General features: G+C 49.0%; 1 long non-coding RNA gene and 9 other non-coding genes across 10 annotated transcripts in view; 2 read left to right on the top strand and 8 right to left on the bottom strand.

The window, feature by feature from the left end:
• LOC116738063 overlaps positions 1 to 21745 on the bottom strand; it is a 52475-nt gene that overhangs the window by 13906 nt on the left and 16824 nt on the right. The window lies entirely within an intron of this gene.
• TRNAR-UCG lies at positions 1864 to 1936 on the top strand. The gene has a single exon. It is a non-coding gene; the product is annotated as a tRNA-Arg (tRNA).
• TRNAS-GCU lies at positions 6369 to 6450 on the bottom strand. Its single transcript has one exon. It is a non-coding gene; the product is annotated as a tRNA-Ser (tRNA).
• Positions 10651 to 10722, bottom strand: TRNAQ-UUG. The gene has a single exon. It is a non-coding gene; the product is annotated as a tRNA-Gln (tRNA).
• Positions 11198 to 11269, bottom strand: TRNAQ-UUG. The gene has a single exon. It is a non-coding gene; the product is annotated as a tRNA-Gln (tRNA).
• On the bottom strand, positions 12394 to 12475 carry TRNAS-UGA. Its single transcript has one exon. It is a non-coding gene; the product is annotated as a tRNA-Ser (tRNA).
• Positions 12871 to 12942, bottom strand: TRNAM-CAU. The gene has a single exon. It is a non-coding gene; the product is annotated as a tRNA-Met (tRNA).
• TRNAG-GCC lies at positions 13332 to 13402 on the bottom strand. The gene has a single exon. It is a non-coding gene; the product is annotated as a tRNA-Gly (tRNA).
• Positions 16514 to 16585, bottom strand: TRNAW-CCA. The gene has a single exon. It is a non-coding gene; the product is annotated as a tRNA-Trp (tRNA).
• Positions 18703 to 18775, top strand: TRNAR-UCG. The gene has a single exon. It is a non-coding gene; the product is annotated as a tRNA-Arg (tRNA).

Here is a 21745-nt window from a genome sequence, read left to right as displayed (position 1 = left end):
GTTGGTTTTTGGTTTCATTGCAAACTATGCAACAATGTCTTTCATAACGTATGCGGTTTTAAAAAACCATTTCTTCAGCCTCTCCATTCACAGACAAGAATAAGCGTACTACCATCTTGGAACTTGGCGAACGTGATCGTTGCCAAGGGAGGAGAAGATGACCCGTAAAGCACGCTAGACCAGGAGGCCAAAACATCTGCACACCCCTGCAAACAGGCAGGCGAACGTGACAGACGGACCGAACCCCAACTCAGCCTTCACTGGCCTCCGTCGCATAACCAGGCCCGTATCGGCAGCACGTTTCTGGTCAACAACCAGCAAATGTCCAAAGTTTTCGCCATCATCTCCCGCCACAGGTATCTGGGATATAGGTCCCTCGGGTCTCACCAGAAACTGTGTTGATGCCTGAGGGGAAATGTCATGGAAACCGAGACACCAGTCATCCGCAAAAATTCTTTGGCAACCGCCCCCTGGTTTTTCAGCTCGGCGGCTGAGTTCCAGCCCCACGTCTCACTCTGCACTGGCAACGTGGAGCCCACTTGGGGTTCTCTCCACCCTTCCCCTGCTCGCTCGCTCGCTCTCTCTCAAAATAAATGAATAAACAAAACAATTCTTTGGGCTGGATATCCTCGCTAGGGAATCTTCCCGTAGATCATGTCTCCACCGGGTCAGGTCTCCACCGGGACAAATCCGTAGTCAGATTTTTGGGGGATGAAGGAATCTTTGAGCTCCATAATCCCCACATTAGAAGCGATGGCAAAATTCCCAAAAAATATGTATGTGAGAGATGGAGCACATGTTTATTGAGCTCCTACTATTTGCCTGATGTTATTCCATGGACAGGGAAAGAAGGACCATGTAAATGATCCTATGTCTGTGCTCCGGGAGCTGCTGATTTACTAGTCAACACAAGCCAAGATCTATCACAAATGAGCCAAGAGGGCCAGTGCTCCCAAGGTCTGGGACTTAAGAAAATTAAGGAAATGCAGCGTCTATAGATTGTCGACAGTATCCTTAAACAAGGTCCCACAGATTCACTGATGTACTCGAAAGAAGCCATCCAAAATATCAAAATATAAGTGTAAATCTCTTCCACTTTATTGGGCCCAGCACTCTACAGAGCATCATCAATTCTATAAACACTTCGGCCACAGAATGGTTTCATTGCAACACGTTCCGGTGTTGAGTCATCTACCAAATGTAAAACTCGTTAACCATGTCTGTGGCACCGCGACAGTGTTTCTCTCTTCATGTACGGGAACCTCAAATAATATCAATGAGCCTGGACCACTCCAAGGGCCTAAGCGACGCCAACAAAAAGCACGCTCTTCTTCTCCAGATAGAGACACGCTGTGACAAGCGCTCTGGTGGCAGGTGACAACGATCGCAGAGTACCAGAGTGTGGGCAGGGGAGACTTGTTAGGCCCCGGGGCCTGCAAGACAGCGACAAGGACGCCGGTGCGGGTGCTGACTGCCTTGTGGGGGCGGTGACACGATCGCCGGCCGGCGGGCGCCCGGCACCGAGGGTCTGAGACGAGTGACTGGGGCGGAGTATTAACAGGGAAGGCGCTCTGAGTTCGCTTCTATCCCTGGATGCAGACGAGATGCGCTGCTTTGGCCTCTCCTCGGTCCCACGAACAGGTTTTCAGCTCGGGAGTGGGAATGGGAGTGACTTTTCTCCCCACGCTGGACCCATCGTGATTGTCAGATCCTACCCGCGGTGAGTCCCGACTCCGGGGCCTCAAATAACCCGGGGAATCTAGTGTAGAAAGCGCGGGCGGCGGGCGCGCTCTTTTGAGACTCAGGACCCGGCGGAAAGCTCATTATACTTTCCAAGTGTTGCGACACGCACGTGTACTTGGGGACCACGTGGCCTAACGGATAAGGCGTCTGACTTCGGATCAGAAGATTGAGGGTTCGAATCCCTTCGTGGTTAGTGCTGGCTCTTTTTTTTTTTTTTTTAATGCATTTACTCGCCCCCCTCCCCCTCAAAGTGGCCATATCTCACGCGGTGGGAGGGACCGCCTGTCACCTGTTTTGCAAAGCCGTTTCCTACCCTCAACAGGCCATTCTCAAAACCCTTGGGAGGACCAGTGTTTCCAGGGGAGTCGGATCTGTAAAGCGAAAGCGCTGAGCCTCAGACTGACGCGGGGCCCAGGGGCCGGCACCGTGGGAACCTGTCGTTTGTCCCCGAATCTCTTCTCTGGTCTCTTTCTCTTCGGGCTGAGTCTGTGCGTCCTTGGAGATTCCGGCTGCCGCTGCAGCCTGTGTCACTGGTTTTCACTCTTACCCTCCTTTTCCCCTCTTAACTGCCTTTTTGCCTCCCCTTGCGTTGCCATCAAAAGGATCAGAACAGGTCATACGCAACCTGAATTACAGGATGGAAAAATTAAGGTCAAGAAAAGAACCCAGCTGTTTCCGGAGTGTGCGGGAAAACAGGAAGACAAAAGGAGATAGTGGTGCAAAGTACACACACACACACACACACACACACAAAGAAAAAAACCCACATTTTTGTGCCTAAATAACTGAATCTGAAACTTTAGGATGAACAAAGAGTGATTTCCAATTCTTGACTTCCTGGTGAAAGTCTGTTCAAATCACATGGAGTGCATGAACGTCTTTGCTAGGTCAGAGCACTGACTGTTAAAACAAGGGAATAATTACCTCTTCCTCTCCCCAGCCTCTCTTTTAGGTCTCTGGTATGACTCTGGGTTTCTCTAGACAGCTGTCGAGTCCAAATTGTAAAGCAAAGTTGCGGCCGGAGCGCCAGTTCCCAGAGGTTGAGATCTCTCAGAGGAGAAAAAGTTGCAGCGCGTTAATGTCGTAAGAAACCACTCACTGCCTCCTTCCTCACAAAATGAACCATTGACACTAAGTATCCCTTTCTAAGCCAGAGAAAGGATATCATCTCAAAAGAACCAAATAAAGTTATGGTTGAGAAACATTTAAGTTGCTCGCATGTTTCTGGTTTCCTGGGAATACGCAAAAGCTTCCCCCTCCCGACCGGATTGGCATTTAACCCTCTGCACTGACTTTTTTCACCTACACCTTCTCCAGGAGATTCATGGAAGTAGAAATCGTGATCCAAGAAGACAAAAATGTCCCTGATACAAATTCTTTCCCTCTTTCTTCTTTTTCTTTCCGTTTCTCCTGTGTTCACAGCAAAGGATACCAAAAGGAGTAGACAGCCTTTCCAGAGCAGAAAGTGTCAAAGAGAAGAAAATCAAAAACGACAGGGCCATCTGCAGACATCCCGGACTTTAAATGGTCATTGGAGCTTAGGGGCTTGTCCCCAAATCCAGAGAATAAGAATATATGGGGCCCCCCAATAGATGTGTAAGCTTTTCCGCTTTGAGAAGGGGATTCAGAAAACAAATAACACTCGCTAGAGATGGATGGGAAAAGTGGCTGGAAGAACAGAAATAAAGAAGAAAGATTCCTGGATGTGGATTACAAACACAGGGCATTGGGCCCTGCTGGACAGGGGCAGAACAGATTCATAAGCGTAATATGTGTTTATGGAGCGCACTAAGCTTCTAGGATATAGGATCTAAGTTCCTAGGATCACAGTAAACAAAGTATGCAAAAGTCCGTGTCCTTAAGAGACTTGGCGTGGGGGAGAGGGCGAGGGGAAGGGAACAACGCAGAAAACACAGAGGGGAATAAGTGGGTTATATAATGTATAAGTAAATTATAGGAGATATTAGAAAAGATAGTTTTGAAAGTGTCAGGATTTGTATCATGACCGGGAAGCAGCAAAGACTGCATGTCGCAGTCAGCTACTGCCCCGTAACAAACACACAAAACCCAAACGCGTAGAAGACACTCCAGTAAGCATTTATTACTCAAGCGTCTGAAGGTGAATGACCTAAGCCAAGCTTAACCGAAGGCTGTATTTTTGAGCTGCGGGTACACCTCCACTTGGCTCCTCGGCCCCCTGCTGCAGGGGCTCTGGTGAGTTTGAAGCGTGTTCCTTTCGGGACCATGAGTGAAATCACAGCCGCTCCCTGGAGGGGACGTCCTCTCACGAAGATGGCAAACGTATTTAAAGGCCCTGCTTGACTTGTGTCTAATATCTCACTGACCCAAGTCATCCTCAGGCCCCAGCCCAGAGACAAGGGACGACACTCCATCTCTTGAAGAGGAACTGAGGAGTTAGTTACGAGGCAAAGGACTCGGATAAAGACAGGAATGAGGGGCACCTGGGTGGCTCAGTCGGTTGAGCTTCTGACCTTGGCTCGGGTCGTGATCTCATGCTCTGTGAGTTCAAGCCCCGCTTTGGGCTCTGTGCTGATTTTGAATTTTAGCAATTATTCAATCTTTCCTTTTATCTTAACATTCCATATTAAAAATGAGTTCTCACGTGTATGAATTCTGCACACTTTGAGAAAGAGAAGAGTAGCCACTGACAGCCAGGAACTGGTCTGACGCTCAGAGCTCAGCCTTAGTGTTGCTAGGAGCTGGCCTGGCATTCCCAGCTAAGCCCTAGGAAATTCCTGTTGAACATAAATAATTTCCAGGGACACCAACCACAGGCAAGGCCACCTTGTGACCATGACGAAGCAAGATGAAAACAAAACACTGTCCGTAATCATGTCTGAACGCAGACGAAAAGCAATAACGTTGCGCACGTAACGAAAGTTACCAAACCTCCCCTCCTTCCCGGCTCACATGAGGGACCACTGCATTTTTTCAAACCCATTTTAGCTCTCGTCTTGCTTTGATCGTCTCACCTTGGAGACAAAAACTATTAAGGTACCCAACCATCGAGTAACTGAGTCACTTAATGGATCACCATATTTTGCCCCCCTCCTTGTAACAAGACAATAAATCCAACTTTGATCAACCACAGTGTGTCCTTCGTAGGTCTTGGCAGCAGATCAATTATCTTGAATTTTGAAGCATTAAATATCGCTGAGATGAAGCCAGTTAACTTTTATGAGATACCTTCCCTTCACCCATCGCTTAGCCAGGCTAGGGAAAGATGGATTAAAAAGTTGAACATATTCTCTGCATGTCGTAAGAGTGACAAACTGTTCCGGTTTGCTGTATTTTACCACGCTATGGTTTTGTTTAGATACCGGGTGTCTTGGGCCATGTGATAGTGTTTAATTTTTACTTAGGAACTTTATCAGGGTTTCTTTTGCGATTTTTTTCATCTAATTTTTAATGGTCTGATGCTTTCTTTCGTTTAGGAGTTTGTAAACCATCTTCAAACTACATATACCATAGAAGCCAGATATTCTTAGATAAAATTCAAAATCAGATATTGCTTCAGATTTTGTGCTCTGTGGGCCTCAGTCCTCGTGAGGTTTTTCGAAGATCCGCTGGCTCATGACAAATGTACTTAAGAATTTTCTAGATATCAAAAGTCACAGTGTCAGTTGCAAGATCGGGACATACTGGAAAGATCTCATCACCCGAAGAACTTGGTCCGCCCGAACCTTAATAAGGAAAGGCCTGTTATATGAGTTTTTTAAAACAGTTGGCTTGGTTTCTACCTTAGTTTCCTCATCTGTAAAATGGAGACAGGTGACACAGGGGGAAGTTTTCAAAGAGATCATCTCTACAGTCCCTACAAATTGTGTCGTTGTACGCGGTATACCCGACCCTTGCTGCCCAGTTCATAGTAAAGTGAAAACAGGTGACGGCGGAGATTTTATGGGATTATGTGCCACAATTGAGATGCAAATGGCAGAAGGTGAGCAAAGAAGGGAGAAACGAATAGAGGCTGGGGCGCTTGGAAAAGATCTTTTGATTTAAACTCTTTCAGCCAAAACACAAAATGGAGAATGACGCCGGGGCGCCTGACTGGCTCAGACGGTAGAGCACGTGACTCTCCATCTCGGGGTCGTGAGTTCAAGCCCCCTGATGGACTAGGATTCTACTTTAAAAAAAAAAAAATAGAGAATTGCTTTTCTTTGCGGATTTACGCGAAAGGTACCTGCGAGGTGGGGCTTGCAAAAGGACCTTTTGCCGGAAGGGGGCGCCAGCATCACCTGTGCGCCGGCACCCGCACTGGCGGCTGGACCTCACCTGGGAGACGTGAGGTCACGGCGGCGCGGGGGCGCAGGGAACCGGCCTGCGACCTCCGTCGGGACCGCGGGCCGGAGGGGCCGAGTGGCTGACCCGCGAAGGAAGACTCAGGCTCCGGGACCGGAGTTTCGGGCGGCCGTTCCCATCAAGGCGATGGGAGCAACTCCACCCTCCGACCCCTCTGTAAAACGGTTAAATGGGTAAGTTGCAAATGGCCAAAGTTACCGTTTCTGTTTCTTTCCCTACAAGCGCTGCCGACAAGATCGGGCCACCCCCTCTCGCTCGCAAAGAGCTAAAACCTCGCTGCCCTGGCCGCAGGGGAAGAGCCGCGACGAGGATGGGATTCGAACCCACGCGTGCAGAGCACAATGGATTAGCAGTCCATCGCCTTAACCACTCGGCCACCTCGTCACCCGCCAGCGGCGTCTCGGATAAATATTATGTTGCTGTCTCGCGCACAGGTCTATTTTTGTCCTTCCCATTGTGTTATTCGTGGAGTGGATCCCTTTGCTCCCTGGAAGGGGCCCTCTTACCTTGACAAAGCGAAAAACAAAATAAAGAAGAGACTAACGTCCGGGGGAGGAGGATGGGGACCCGAAGAGAAACAAAACACTCTTCCTAAGGAAACATGGGAGCCTCTGACGGCGCAAGGGAGTCAATGACCGCTTTGGTTCTAAACATCTAACTGGATTTCGTCGTCCCTCTTAGGGCCCGTACATCGGAATCACGGATTGCGTCTGTTAGCGCGGGAGATTCCTCGGCAGGATTCCCAGGAGGATGGCCGTCCTGGGCACCATGAGCGCTTCTTAGAAACAGTCACCTCTCCAGGAAGTCCTGGAGGGTGACTGGGCGAGAGCTGGAAGGGAGGCGTGAAAGTCAAACTGTAACCTGTCCCGAATGTCAGGCCAAAGATTTTTGGACTGTGTGGAAGGATCGCAGGACCATCCGAGGGAGCTGTGTTCTGTGCTGGTTCTATTGGTTTTGTTTGTGTCGTACAGTACGTTTGATTTTTAAAAATTTACTGTCACTTTTTTTTTTTATTGCCTATTTCGATGCCCACCGGCCACAGATCCCCGGGAACACGCCGGCAGGTGGATTAGAGGTCTGTTGCAGCGGCCCCAAGGAAGAACACACGCCTCCAGGAATCTTGGGGAATCTCAGTTAAAGGGGTGTTTTTAAAGACCTTATTAAAACAAACATGCCTTCACGTTTCACCTCTGTCTGCCAGATTGTTGACGAAACACAACAGTCTTTCATGATTAAAAACAAAAACAAAAAAACCGTCAACAACCTTGGTACAGACAGAACGTAGAGCAACATCTTCGAGGCCACGCAACCTTCATATGGGATATAAGCCAAATCCTGGATGAATCCTGGATAAGCATATGCAGACAACTGAAAGAGGACGTCTCTATCTCACAGCACTCACAAAAATTAACAGGAATTGGATTAAAGACATAGATATAAGACCAGAAACCATAAAACTCCTAGAAGGAAACATAAGGGGGAAAACTCCTTGACATTTATTTCAGCAACGATTTTTTGGACAAGACACCAACAGCGCAAACAACAAAAGAAAAAAGTCAACAAGTGGGACTAACGCGTCTGTGGGGCAAAAGACATCGAGAAAATGAGAGAGCAAACTATGGAATAGGAGAAAATATTTGCAAACCATATATCGGAGGAGGATTTAATACCCAAAATAGAGGAAGAACTCATACAACTCCAGTCCTATTTAAAAATGGACATAACAACAGTCAAGTCCTATTTAAAAATGGCCAGAGAACCATATAGACATTTGCATGGACCAGACTGGCACCATCTTGGACAGATCTGCTATGACGGCCACCCTGGGACCTGAAGCCTTCCTGAGCACGGCCCCCAGACACACTCCCCCCCCCCACACACACACACACATACACACATTGTTTCTGTCCAACCCCACCCTGATAAGTACATCTTCGGGCACAATGTCCTCAGTCAGCTCTGGAGATACAACTGTGAGTCTCCAACATCTCCTCCAGGAAGTCCTCCCTGTGTGCTCCCAGCCTCCAAGGCTATAAAAGCAGGTCTCACAGGAGGTGGGGTCACCCAAGACACGCATCTGTCCCTAAATCCCCTTGAGAAACCATTTCTCCTCCAACTAGACTTGTCGGCCTTTCCCTTCCGTCTTCCTGCTCCCTGGGCTTCTGGACGTCGTTTTGTGTAGACCTCCCTTTTATGGAACATTTCTCCAAAGAAAGCATCTAACTGGCCAACCTGTTCAACATCGCCAATAATCGGGGAAATGCAAGTCAAAACCACAAGCACCCACATCCATTAGAATGGCTATCATCATCAAGTCAATAGATAACAAGTGTTCGTAACTCTGTGGAGAAAAGGGATCCCTTGGCAGTGCATATAATACAACAGGTAAAAGGCACAAAGTTGTCACTGTTTTTAAGTTTAAGTGAGTGACGAATTCTAAAATGTTGCGGGAAAGAAAAAGAATTGATCTGGGCTTGGGAGTGTCAGGACGGGAATTGTAAAACATGATGTAAAGAAAGATAGATAAAGGAAAACTATAATCACTAAGACCTGGAAGGAATGTTCCCAGTGGGAAGGTCCCAGCAATTCCTCTCAATAGAGCACTTGGTGACTAAGCAAAAGGAAAAAACGAGCTACCTGCAAAGTATGAGTCCTAGGAGAAGGCCAGAGCCAGACGGGTCTCACTCTGCTTTGGGATCTCTAGGGTCTTTGAAATCCAGTGCGGTAGACATATTTTTTGTGTAATTCCTTCCATTGAGTGTGGGCTGGACCTAGCGACTTGCTCCTAACATACAGAACACAGTAAATGTGACAGGATGTCACTTGCGTGATTAGATGACACCAGATCGTGATTTCCAGCTTACCCAAACGTTTGCCCTGTTGCTGTCTCAGCCTGCATGCTTTGAGAAAACAAGCTGTCATGTTGGTAAGATCCATGAGGCAAGGAACCACTGACGGACTCCAGCCACCAGCCAGCCAGCCACTGAGGCCCTCGGTTCCACAACCTTTGAGGAACTAAATCCTGCAACACACGTGTGAGTTTGGAAACGATGGGATCCTTCCCCACTTGAGATTTGAGGTGACTCCAGGGCAGCCAATACTTAGGATGCAGGTCACAAAAGACCGAGAAGCAGAAGACCCGGCCCGTGGACCCTAGAGACCCACCGCAACTGTTAGACGAAGTGTATCTTGTTGTAAGTGCCAATCTGTGGCAATCTATACAACAAATAACCCAGAGTCAGGAAGGCCTGATGGCCCTGAGATCCCCTGGCAGCGAGGGAATGCCATTGAGAAGGTAAAAGCACAAGGGACCATAAGATTGCCAGATCTGGGTTCAAATGCTAAGCATTACAGCATGGAGCCCTTACAGAAGAGTGTCTATTGAAGAAGAGACGTGTCTGGAAGCTGGATGCATATTTTACCTTTGGAAAAAAGTCCTGATCAATAGAATCAATCTAAAGAGCATTAATAGATACTTGCCATTCGTTAATAGAGGCTGTGGTAGTCTGGGTCATGCATTCTAACATAGACCCACATCCCAATCCCCAGAACCCATGAATACATTACCTTACCTGGGAAAAGAGACTTTCCAGATGCGATTACATCAAGGATTTTGAAATGAAGAGATTATCCTGGATTTTCCAAGAGCACCCAAAGCAAGGTCAGACTTAATCATAGGAAACGTGACCACAGAAGCAAGAGGTGGTCCGGGGAAGAGCCCTCTAGAAGCTGAAAATGGCAAAGAAACAAGCCTCTTCCCCGAAGTCTCCAGAAAACCTGCTGACACCTTGATTTTAGACTTCTGATCTCCAGAGCTGTAAGAAGGGTGATTCGTGTTGTTTTCGGCCACTAGATACGCGGTAATCTGCTACGGCAGCAAGGGGAAACTAATACAGAGGTTCTAAAACATGACCATGACTGGGGCTTAATAGGCGTGAAGAAGTTTTGCAGGGCCTTTTCCGGAACACTGTTTAGAGGCCAGAGGAGTTTATAGAGGCTCTTCTCTTGCTGTCATTGAGATCACTGGAAGATGTGCTCGAACTAAGGACAGGAGAGTCACCGGAAGGATCCAATGCCTAGAGGGTTAACCGTCACACCGCGGGATCTCTGTATGACAAACCTTCAAGGGAAGACGCGTATCCCCTTGAGTCTGGTCACTTGATCTTCAAGACGTTCGGGCGTAAATTCAATCTAAGGAACATTAAGAGAGAGCCTCTTGTCTAGAGAAATTGGAAAGGGGTGGCTGGGGTCTCACTCCACGGCTTGGACGTTTTCAAGGTCAGCATTAGCCTCCAGAACATTTGTGTGAACTGTGGGGGAGAAAAGGGGGGGGGTGGCATCTGATACATGAGCTGTTAGGGCCTCAAGACTAAAGAGGATCAGGTTGACATCAGGAACCCAGGGAGACCGGAATGCTTTCCACGAGGACACAAAGTACTTCGCTTCTGGTAAGTCTGAGAAGAGAGTAAGGAATCACAGGAGGCTCTTCTGGGGAAGAAAGCTCAAGTGTAAAGTTCATGCCCCCACACACAGCAGGATGCACTGGCAAATTGAAACGTGGGGACAGGCGACCAAAACCAAAGCAGGTCCCACCGAGATTTGAACTCGGATCGCTGGATTCAAAGTCCAGAGTGCTAACCATTACACCATGGGGCCACCGCACATGTATTTTGAGGGAATATCTATGAATATTAAATGCAGGGCTTGTCGTTCTATTCAGCATGTCATGGACTACAGTATTTATATTTTTTAAATATCAGTGGGAAATCTGCTATATCCCAGACAGCAGATGCTCCAAAACAAACAGGACAACTGGGGTTCACACGCGTAGACAATGTTAAGACCAAGACCCTGCTGGAACCCAAACCCGGAACTGAGGTCCGGGGTGTGACACAGGAGCACTTAGGGCATCCGGAGGATAACCTGGTTTCCCAATGAAGGGGTGGGGGGGGGGGCGATGCAGAGGAGGACACAGAATTCCAGAAAAGCGCACAAGCCACGCAGCTCCGCAGGGCAGTGTCGCCCTGCTAACTGGGATGCTGAGTGCTGACGTGCCCAAGTGCACAGGTGTCTCTGGCCAAGTCCAGGTACGGGGGTGATTTAAGAGAAGAGAAGATACTAAAAGGTTGGCAGGTCCCACCGAGATTTGAACTCGGATCGCTGGATTCAAAGTCCAGAGTGCTAACCATTACACCATGGGGCCGACGACAGTCGTGTCCCCTGGCAAGTGTTGGGAAGCTCTTTGCAGTGCGTCGCATGCGTGTGGTTGGATCTCTGTCCTGAACAGGTAGAGAAGGTCCACGTTCCCTGGATCCAAGGGGGCAACAGACTTGTTCGGCTGGGGGTGGAAAGCCCCAGGGAGCTCGTCTTTGCTTAGAATTTTCACCAGGGCCCACGGAGGACTTGAGTGCCAATGTTCCTAGAAAAATCAAAACTGTGCATTTCCTGAATACCTAACCTGGACGACGAACGTTTGTCTGCCTATAGGCTGATAGAGGAAAGTGTCAACGCTTAAACTATCTCTTCGGACATGTACGAATATAGAAAACTCAAGAAGAAAAAAAGTTAAAGGTAGCATGGGAATTTAATTTCAAGGATTAAGAAGAACTTCTACATTCCTAAGTATTTTTACGTCCTTCTTTTTGCTTATCCGCTTTCTCTAGCGGATCAATTGCAAGTGTAATAAAAGATTAATTTTTGTTATATTTACTCTTATTTCTGTTGCATATACAGTATTGTGTATCTGCCAGTTTTATCAATCACCACAGTTCTTTTTTTTCTTAGTAAGATTTAGCCAACGTCTAAAAACGATGTCTGAAAACAAAGCCAATGTCTGAAAAACTGAAAACAGTTTTCAAAATTCTCTATCCTGGGCTCCAGAAGGAGGGAAGATTGGAAATCTCCTGTTTGAGATACTGATTCCAAAACACCAAATGTGCTCACGAGTAAAAGAGTGATGCACTGAGTGTGCCCAAATTTCGGATTTCGGATTTCGGTTTCAGAAGTCAGACCCGAGCTGGATAGGGAATTGGAAATAAAAAAAATTTTTTTTAATTAAAATAATTAAAAAAAAAAAAAAAAAGATTAAAGCCTGGGCACTTTTCGGCATCTGTATAGTGGTTTCAGAAGAAATCCCTAATGTTTTCCCCAATCATTTTCAAAAATTTTCTTCCCCCGCTGTTATACTAAAGGACAACTACCTGCTTACAGTTTCAAGGACAAAGATAATATTACCCAGGAAAACGGTGTATTTCGTGCTGTTTTGTGTGCTTTGCAGCTTCCAAAGTTGGTCCAGCAGGTGTAACACCTGGAAAGAAAACACTACTCCGTAGTCGGCAGGATTCGAACCTGCGCGGGGAGACCCCAATGGATTTCAAGTCCATCGCCTTAACCACTCGGCCACGACTACGCGACTGCTCCCCAGCTGTCTGGATATATTCCCATGAGGAATAATCTCTTCCCTGTTTGTAAATTGATTTTCCTGCTGGTCTAACAACCCTGGACCGCCTGTCATCATACTAAAAAGAACAAGGTTTTGAATATCGAGACGTTGATAACAGAAGTTATTACAAATTGTAACGTTTGCCTGTCGTGGGAAATACCAAAGCCCCTGCGGACGTCGCATTCAATCCAACAGGTGCGGGGGTACCCAACTCAGAGATTGAGTTACAAGGGACCAAAGGGAAGCAAAGACAGGAAGCAGGTGTTTGTCCCAAATTCCCTTGGGGATTCTTACACCTCCAGATCTGGTCCACTCCCTTTTTCTAAAATTTGAGGTTGAGCCAAAGAAGGGCGCCGAGGAGATAGCAGAGGATGGTTTCGATCCATCGACCTCTGGGTTATGGGCCCAGCACGCTCCCGCTGCGCCACTCTGCTCCCCACGCCAAGCTGGCTTTTCAAATTTAAATTTCAAGGCAGGAAATTTTGGCGCCTTCTTACTTACGAGCTGTCTGGATGCTTTTCAGCGATTGCCTCGAAGACTGAGAAAGGATACCCCCGGCTCCGTGCACGGCCACGCTCCGCCCCTCAAATGCCAGCGGCTTACAATTCGCCCCGGAAAGACCGACCGGTTGAGGTCGGAGTGCACGCCAGCTCCAGCAGGATGACGTCTCAGGTCATGGGGAAAACCAAATGCATGCCAATTGGCATCATTTATAAGCCGAAATTGCAAAAGGAGGGCTTGCTTTGATCTTTCTCAGCCAAACGGCGATAGCAAGTTTTCGGTCAAAATGTTTTCGCCCGCGGGCTGGGTAAAACGTGAACGTTGCATTGGCCGGGAATCGAACCCGGGCCTCCCGCGTGGCAGGCGAGAATTCTACCACTGAACCACCAATGCTCTGTGAGTTTTCTCCCCCATATTTGTCCTTATAGCTACAGTTATACAGTCTCTGGAAAGTAAAGCAAAGAGATTGTACACTTTTTCCCTAGGACTTTTCTAAACCCAATCAAAGAAAAAATTATACCTAAACATTCTAAGAAAACCTGTGACTTAGAAGAAGTGAAACTGCTGATATGCGGCCCTTGGAGGCTTTTGAAGGTGAAAAACAAGTATAAATACCCAACATATAAAAATGTCTTTTCTCCATCCCCCGCTTCCCCCCTTACATCGTTAATGAAAACAAATTCCAAAAATCTCTCCGTTAGGATGCAAGCCAATTCGGTTAATAACTGGGTCAAAGCGCTCAATTCGAGGTTGAAACAAGTTACCACATTTTGGAAAAAAGACCTATCGTCACTCTGCCGTGAAGACCCAAGTTTGTATAAGAAGGTTATGGTCATCAGACGCGAGAATGGTACAGAAAATGCTGGAAGTAGGAATTCTCCCGAATCCTATCCCTTACACACATCCCCGTGACTTGCCCTTTGCAGGGTGGCCACTGGCCGCCGAGGTCGGTGTGGGGCTTGGGAACCAAAAGCCAAGCGGGACCTGGAAATAAATAGAAGTTATATCCCTTGCTTTTGAGGACTTTTCACTTGTCTGGAGAAAAAGCCAACACAGAGAAAACCATTGACGATCCATGAAAATTATCTTTACCAAAGTGAGCCTCGAGTTTGGTTTTCTGGGAGGTAATGGGCTCTGATAGTCCGGGTGATACGAAGCATGTGAGAGCCAGTTTTTCACATGCCTCTATCTCCTTCCGGTCTCTATCTCTTTGCACCTTTTCTTCAGAATAGAGAACTCACAGTATTTACTTGGCAGGTGTGATTAGGCCGCTCTGAAGGGGAGGAAGCTCCAACAGCAAATTGATCTTCAGGTAAGAATTGGGGCCATGAAATAGGTTTCTCCAAACAGGAGAAATAGGTTTGAAATAGGTTTCCCTAGCAACAGAAGAAAACAGAACTGCACAGCATGAGACATAAAAATCAACCTGATCAAGTCACGTAGTGCCTTCGTTCTTGTTTACTCGTGCGTAAAGGGTGCCTACATTCCTCCAGGGGCGTCGAAGGTAAATTCAGAGGATGGCCATTAAAGCGGTTTGAAAAACAACATAAAACCACCCGTCAAATATTAGTTACTGGTTTCTATTCCATGTAACTTTTTAGTGAACCTTCAAACGTCAGAAATTTTACCGTATTTCTATCGGAAGCAGATATCTTCAGTATAACACACATCACTGGTGTTCATGTCAGTGGGGCTGTGTCCCCCCGGGCTGTCAGTTAGGCTCTGACAGGAGGCCTGGAGGCCAGCATGGAGGAAGCCGTTACCGGCCAGGGGAACGAACACGTTATGCAACTTCATCCAGTGGAGTTTCGGGCTCAGACGGCCCAGTTTTGTTTTCTTCTGTTGCTGGGATGTGGAAAAGGCCAGAGGCCTGTCCGGGCCCAACGCCCCGAGAAGCCCCATCACGCGGGGGCCGAAGGGAGGAGCCATGGCAGGGAGCCCCCGAGCAAGTGAGGAAGAAAGAGCAAAACTCTGCTTCCCACCCCCAAGGAATACATATTCGGCCCCCGAGTTAACAACTGTCAATAAAAAAAAAAAAGAAAAAAGAAAGAAACACAACCCCCCATGGGCAGTTCCAGCGCAAACCTCCCTGCTCGCTCTCCCTGCTCGCTCTTGAGTGCTCGCTCTCTCCCTTCCCCCTTCCCCCTCCTCTCCCCACCCCCTTTTCTCCTGCTCTCACTTCTCCACAGTGTACTTTCTGCTTTAATAAACTTTCCCACTCCTGTGCTACTTGTCTGCCCTTGAATTCATTCTGGTGACCAAGGCCGAGAACCTTCGGCGAGGCCCACGGAGCTGGCTGAGGCTCACCTGGCAACAGAATCATGCAGCAAACAAGGGAGAACTTTCCTTTCAGAGGAAAGGTCAAGGACAAAGGCCCTGTCCTGGGAAGGAGCGACACGTATTTGAGGAACCGAATGGCCTGGGCGACAGACGCTGGGTTGTTTGGTTTTAAGGAGGAGGATAATCAAGACAAGATCTGTGTGTACAGACATGCGCCATAAGGACTCGGATTTCACGGAACACGAGGAGATCCGGGACGAGGTCCCTGTCAACACCCAGGGCAAGAGATGTTGATGGAAGAAAAGAGGTCCTGGTGGAACAGAGAAGGAGATGGGCTGTCACGTTTTAGGAAATCACACTCAGTGGGACTCCTGCTCAGACCTGGGAGTGAAGAAAAGGACGTCCCCAGGATGGTTCTAGACTCCTGGTTGGGTGGGGGCGGGGCGGGAATGAAGCAGAGAAGGAGGCACACCCTGTTGCAGGCAGCCGGGCGAAGGAACAGTCCAGAAAGCAACCAGAGCAGAAAGAGGGAAACAGAAGACTGTGCCTCCCCCGACGTGGTGACTGTCCAAGAGAGTGTTTCCATGAAACCTTTCTTTAAAGAAGGTTGCAAAGGACGCACTGTCCATTGGGGGGGGGGGGGCTCTTCCCCCAGCGAGATTCCCCTGGCAAGCCAAGGACAAAAGCAGAATCACAACGCGTGCCACAAAACTCAGATATTCTGTCCTTTCTGTCATGTTAAAAACAGGACCACGGGCCCAAGATGGAGTCACCTGTGCTAAGCCCAATCGCCACACCGAGACCTAGACTTCCCAGTTACAGTGTTAGCATGTCCCAGAAATGGAATCTTAAACAGTCAGCGAGAAATCCCTGGGTCAGCACGAGGTAGGTAACCGGCCTGATAGACGCCCGTCATCCCGTAAAGGAACGGGACTCTGCCTGAACCAGCCTGTGTTATGCTAGTATAACTTCCTCGTCCCCAGGCCCTTCTGCCTATAAGAGTCTCATTCTGTACAGCTCCCTGGAGCTCCTTTCTCTCTACTACAGAGGATGCTGCCCCGGGCTTGAAAGGTTGAATAAAGTCAGTAAGATCTTCAAAACTGGCCCAGTAAATTTTGTTTTTTAACGATCACAACTCCTGGGAGGCCTCTCAAAGTCACCTACTGGGTATACCTTGGAGGGAAATCGCCTTGCTGCTTTACCCTAAAAAAGGTTATTTGCAATTGACCCCGACGTGATTTGAACACGCAACCTTCTGATCTGGAGTCAGACGCGCTACCGTTGCGCCACGAGGCCACGGGGAGAGGGCCCTTTATCTGCCAAATTAGGATTTAAATAATCCTGTCTCCTCTCCTCCAGATTCTAAAGATTGTCTTCTGTTGATGGGTGGATTGGATGAGCTTTCTCCCCACTATCCACAGCTTGGCTAACGCCTTGCTAAGAAAGTAAAGGAATTGACCACACTAAATATTAATACAAAAACCCAAATGCTCCCTTCTCAGGAAAACTCAGTGCTTCCTCAGGCTCAGTCTTTCCAACTCTTCAGAATTCTCCTGTTTTGAGAACTCTCCTGTGCTATGTAGATCCGCAGTGAAACAGGAATCATGATGGCAAAAAACTCGGCACGACTGCTTTACCCGTCATTCACAAGACTTCTCCCTCTTCTGAAACAGACTCCTGGCCCCGCACCGGCGCGCCTCCCTGCCTTTCTCAGCACCCGCCAGGCCCACCCCGACCTGCTGAAAAGCTGCTGGGTCTCAAAAGCCCAGCGTAAACGACATCACTTCCGGAAATTCTCCCGGCTCCGGCTCCTCTCCGTCAGAATGTGCGGCCTTCTGGTCTGTATGGTTTGTACATGAGCAGCAACTCAAATCCGGTGGCTATATCGCGAGCTCTTCCCACTTTTTAGTAGCCTGTGCTTGATCTTCCTGCAGTGAGTCTCAAAACGCGGTCCCCTGAAGCAGAGCATCAGTTTCAGCTAGGAACTTGCTAGAAAGGCACATCTTTGTCCACGCCCCAGAACTACCGAAGCGGGGACTCTGGGGGTGGGCCTCTGCCGCCTGTATGTCAACAAGTTCTCCAGGAGATTGCGATTCGGGGGAAAGGCGGAAAAGCACTGCTCCGGCCTGGAGATCATCCCCTTCCAGGATGGAGGGTGGACAGTGTCTGAGCCAGCAGGGGCCGCCACAGCTAAGTGCCACAGATTGGGTGCTTTAAGCGACGGATTTATTTTCTGGCATTTTCAGGGACTACGAACCCAAGATCGACCCTGTCAGCAGGTCTACTGATGGCTGTCTTCTCCCGGTATCTTCACTGGGTCTTTCCTCTGTCGTGTCTGTGTCCTAATCTCTTTTTAGAAGGACACCAGTCCCGTTGGATCGGGGCCCACCCATATGACCTTCCCCTGCTTTGTCTAGGTCTGTAGAAGCCCCACCTCCAGATACAGTAACATCCTGAGGGGCTGGGGGTTAGGCCTTCAACATTGTGAAGGGGGGCCGGTGGGACACACAGCTCTGCCCCTGACTTGGAAGTTTCCAGATGGAAGCCCCTGCTGACAATTCCTGAGCCCCGCCCTGGGGTGCCAAGATGGACGGTTCACGGGTAAATGCGACTGCCTCTTTGCTTTTCCCACACTATTGGCTTAGGCCCCCGCTCTCTGGAGTCTGACCACCTCCCTCGGCCTTCCAGATGGCAAGATCTTGTGGCCGTTATCTCCTGTCCCCAACTTGTCCCATTGGAACTTCTATTTTGGAGTTGTTCTGAGAGGGATTCGTGCAGTGCGCAGAAATGAATTCTTGTGTTTATCCCACCATCTCTCCCTGCCACGGTGGTCCCAGGGCACAGGGAGCAATCCGGTTTGGTCTTTGCCTCTCCCGGCTCAGCCCCGAGCTCACGGTCCCCTCAGGGCTGTGGCCTCTGCTCCCAGGTGCCGTCCAAATATAAAGCACTGTCTGTTGGTTATTGTCGCTTCACCTTCTTCTCCTCCGCAGTTATCTTGCTGGAAACTTGACAACATTTCTGACCCTGCGGCCCAACTTGTTTCCCCCACTAGACTGTAAGATTTCTTTTTTTGTCCTCGAGATTTTATTTAAATCCCAGTTAGTTAACATACAGAGTGATATTGGTTTCAGGGGCAGAATTCAGGGACTCATCACTTACTCACACCACCCAGTTCTCCTCCCAACAAGTGCCCTGCTGATGACCATCACCTGGTTCACCCACCCCCCCCCCCCACCCGCCTCCCTCCATCAACCTCTGGATGGTTCCCTACAGTCAGGAGTCCAGACTGTCAGACTTCTGAGGCCTTGGAAACGCCTTGCTTTGCAATAATGATTTCACGATGTTGCAGTCACAGCGCCGAGATGATTTTCCTTCCCCAAATGTTCCCCACACACCCCCTCACGCGGCAGGAGGACCACGTGGCCTAATGGATAAGGCGTCTGACTTCGGATCAGAAGATTGAGGGTTCGAATCCCTTCGTGGTTGCTGCGGGGCTCACTTATTACACTCCAGGCCCTTCCTGCTACTCGCTGCCGTTTTCTCGGTTCAGTCCGTGAACAGATTCTTCTCCTTCTGACGCTAACCTGATAGTTTTACCCCCCACCCCCTCCTCCCAGGTCTCCTCCACACCCCCGCCTCCGTTTGTGACCCCGCTGCCCTCCCCGCGAGTGACTGGCCCTCGATGTCGCTCACCCCCTCTCCTGGTCGGCAGCTGCCCCCGGGAGCTTCTCGGAAACGCGGACCTTGCCGGCCCGTCCCCGTCCCTCTCGGCGGGGCGCCCGTCTGGGACCCCGGGTTCCAGCCCGGCTGCAGGGGGCGCTCCCGGGCCCCCCCCGCGCCCGCTCGGCGCCCCGCCCCAGACCCCGCCCCGCGCTGCTGAGCGCCCGCCCACCTGCACCCCCGGGAACGCGGGAAAGCGAGGCGGCCCTGGGCACCCCAGGAAAGACCGGAGGCTGGGGAAGGCAGGCAAGGGGTCACGCTCGACGGCAGCCTCTAACAAATGTAGGCAAGGGGTAGGATTAGAAGACCCACCACCGTCCGCAATCCCCAGAGGAGTAAGAGACTCCGCAAAGAGCATTAAGGATCTTAAAACCCTTAACAGGGTTAGCGGGAAACAGCACGCGCGTGGTGGTAAAGGACCACCCCCAAGGTTCCCTGCTAATTGCAAAGGAGGAGAAAGCTCGAGGGGACCTCTCCGTCTTCTCTGTCAGTTGGATGCCCCGACAGATGCCTCTGGGTGGGAACTAGGTACTCGAATCAAAACGATCTAATCCATCACTGCGGTTTAACTTCTGGTTTAGAGAGCAGGGAGGATTGAATTAAAAGTTGCCTCGGGAGACAGGGAGACAGAGTCAGAATGTGAGACGTTTTAGAAGATAACCGGCTTGGATTTTTTTTTTTTTTTTAAGTCAATGTCAGAACAGTAACAGCAACAGGAAGTTGGGATGCTGTTCTAAACAGAAAGGGACTAAGGAAATGTCGCAAATCAAAGGCAGAGGCTCAGCACCGAGAACCCGCACGTTGTGAGGACGAGCAGACGCTTCCTCGCTTCAGGACCTCCCGGGCTCCCTGGACAGCGTGGCCGGAAAGGAAGCTGAGAAGGTCAGAGAGCTCCCGTGACGAGGGCCTCTTCTGCCGTTTGTGCCCTTTTTATAGGCCACAAAGTACCTTTTAAGACTTTAAAGGAGGGAAGGGGCACAGTCAGATTCGCACGCTCAGGTAAAGACATCGATCGGTGGTGACCCAGCCCGACCTACGCCATCTGCCCCAAACTGCGTCTCTGGTGTTCTCTCTCACCGCTGCCCCTCCCTGGGCCCCTCCAAAATGCAATATTCCAGCCAGACAGAACTTTCTTCAGTTTCTCTCCTATTCTGCGAGGTTTAGGTCTAGAACACCACGCACCTTTCCAATTTGGCCAGCTCCCACACATCCTTCAGATCTGAGCTCGAATATGATTCATTCCACATATATTCATTGATTACCCATTTACCCGTTCAGAGGTAACAAAGGCAGAACCGGAAACTGTCTTCATGCAACTCGGAGTCTAATGAGTGACTCTCCAGGCAACCACCCAAGGTGGTCACGTCTGGGACCTAGCACGGCTCCAATAGGCCACGTGGCTCCCTGGACCTCTCACTTGCCATACCCAATTGTAAATGTTCGCTTCTACCATTGTTTACTCTAGAAAGCCCTCAAAGGAGGGGCTATATTTTTCTTGCTTTCCATTGAATGAGCAGCACCTAGCAGAATGCATGACACGTGATTGTGCTCAGAATAAAATTTTTCAAAGAATGAAGAAATGAACCCATTCAGAGACAAGGCCAAAATACTGCTAAGAAGTTGTTGCAATCACTCCTGTGAGAAACTGTAAGAACCCGATCTAAGAAAAAGGGCCTGTGGCTCGGGAGGAAGAGCCAGATTTGAGAGAAAAAAAAAATTAGGAGGTGGAACTGAAGGCTTGATAACCTACGGGCTGTGGGGAGAGAGTAGAGAAAGGAAGAAAGTTAGGGGGAGTTCTAAGTCTTTGGCTTTGGCTCCCGATAAAATCTGGGTTGTTGAAGGAGGTTCGAGTTTGCAGAGAAAGGGTAGAGCATTCATTTTGGGACATAGTGCTTTTGAGATGCCCATGCACGTGCAAAAAGAAATTACCAAGCCGGCATATATTATGAAGCCCAGAAGAAAGGTCTGGGCTGGAGATCATTTTCAGCACATGAGCATGGATAATCAGTCATGTTTTATCCTTCTTGTGTCCACAGAATGGAGCTATTGATGAAGTACAGAATCTCCTATTTGCACACTAATACACCCACGCTCCTACACATACAGATAAGATTGTGATAATAATCGTTGTGTAGTTTCAGAAATGCGGCGATCCTGGGGATCTGTTCTTGCTCTGACGGTGATCTTTGCAAGTACATTTTAACTATCATCCACAGAGTATCAGATACAGTTGTTCTCCCCCTTGGGAGAGAAGGCCCCGTGCAGTGAAGCAGATCTGACTGCCAGAAATATTTTCTCCTTCCCTATCCCATCCAACAACATTCCATCAGCCGCTTTAAAATCTTTTGAGCTTTACCAAGGCACAAGAGACAGTTTCCCTATGGAACATTTTGATGGGTCCCCTTTCTTGAATTTGAACGTGATGGTTACAATAGCAGCTGACAATTTATTGAGCCCTTGCCGTATTCCAGGCACTGGGTTCGGCGCGTGAAGACATGGGGTGTCTGTGACGACATCTTTGTCCGGTGATTCGCTGAGAATGAATGTCCTACTGCGGCAAAAATACGAGGATTTTTAAAGGATTATTCGAAGGCAATTCTTTACAGAGGATTATCGCCACAAATCGCTGATTTGCATTCTAGAAAAGACCCAAAAAGCATTCTCAGGTGGCCACGTGCTGGAACGCAGGTTGGGTGAGACTTCTCTGGTGTCATTAGAGGGGATCGTTTGTTTCGT

This window comes from Lynx canadensis, chromosome B2, assembly GCF_007474595.2.
Source record: "Lynx canadensis isolate LIC74 chromosome B2, mLynCan4.pri.v2, whole genome shotgun sequence".
In the NCBI taxonomy this organism is placed as follows: domain Eukaryota; kingdom Metazoa; phylum Chordata; class Mammalia; order Carnivora; family Felidae; genus Lynx; species Lynx canadensis.
This window is presented reverse-complemented; position numbering and strand designations above follow the sequence as displayed.